The following is a 782-nucleotide window of genomic DNA, read 5'->3' as shown; positions in this document are numbered from 1 at the left end:
AAGTGTCCAAGGAAGTTTGGACAGATATTCTCCAGGGAGGTGGGCAGCACAGCAAACTTGTTCAGTGGCGTGGCGTGGCGTGGCGTGGCATGGCAAGGTGTCAGATCAAGTGTTGTAAAGTTGAAACTGATGTCAGAAAGTTGAAACAGTGTCAATTTATAAACATTGTAAGTGCGAAACATTGTAACTTGAAATGTTGTAAGTCAAGGACTGCCTGTATTCTAGTGCTTCTGCCATGTTTGCCAAACATATTTCATATTAATATCGATTTAAAATGGGAATGGCATTAGGAAGGGTCAAAGCAAACTGACAAGCAATATGTGTTTCTCTTTCTTTTTTTTTTATCACTTCTCAATAGTTTGCTACTACAATAATGGATAGGAATGTATATGAAATGGCATCTTACATCTCCGAAGGAGCCATCTTTAGATAATACATATGGAACCTGTATTCTTTCTGGTGCTGAAGAGGTTTTGCTATTTGTTATTTGTTGCAGTAATTTCCATACCCATTCAGCTTCAATTAGTACATTTTTTAGCAAAAGCAAATACTTAAACAGCATACTTTTCTTTTTTGTTTTCCCCCACTAAGAACAAGAATGCAAATTTGGTCAATAATTACCAACTGAGAAACTCCTGTGTTATAGATTGGTAATGCAATTGCTTCCAATTGTAAAGTAATTTAACAGATAACTGATAGATTAAACAGTTCTGCTAAAGGCTGAACATTAAAATGGGAGCTTAACTTAACTTAATTTTTCCATCAATATCATCTACTTCATA

The 782-nt window shown here is 35.4% G+C and overlaps 1 long non-coding RNA gene across 1 annotated transcript in view; it reads right to left on the bottom strand.

Annotated features, from left to right (window-relative positions):
* Window positions 1–381, bottom strand: part of LOC109302660 — an 8,663-nt gene extending 8,282 nt beyond the window's left edge. Inside the window, exon 1 of the long non-coding RNA XR_002098885.1 lies at window positions 370–381. This is a non-coding gene — a long non-coding RNA (uncharacterized LOC109302660). The remainder of the gene's footprint in view (window positions 1–369) is intronic.
* Between the last annotated feature and the right edge of the window lie 401 nt (window positions 382–782).

This window comes from Gavialis gangeticus, unplaced genomic scaffold, assembly GCF_001723915.1.
Source record: "Gavialis gangeticus isolate Ggan-Ray unplaced genomic scaffold, GavGan_comp1, whole genome shotgun sequence".
Classification (NCBI taxonomy): domain Eukaryota; kingdom Metazoa; phylum Chordata; order Crocodylia; family Gavialidae; genus Gavialis; species Gavialis gangeticus.
The sequence above is the reverse complement of the archived record's forward strand: the minus strand, read 5'-3'. Positions and strand labels throughout refer to the sequence as shown.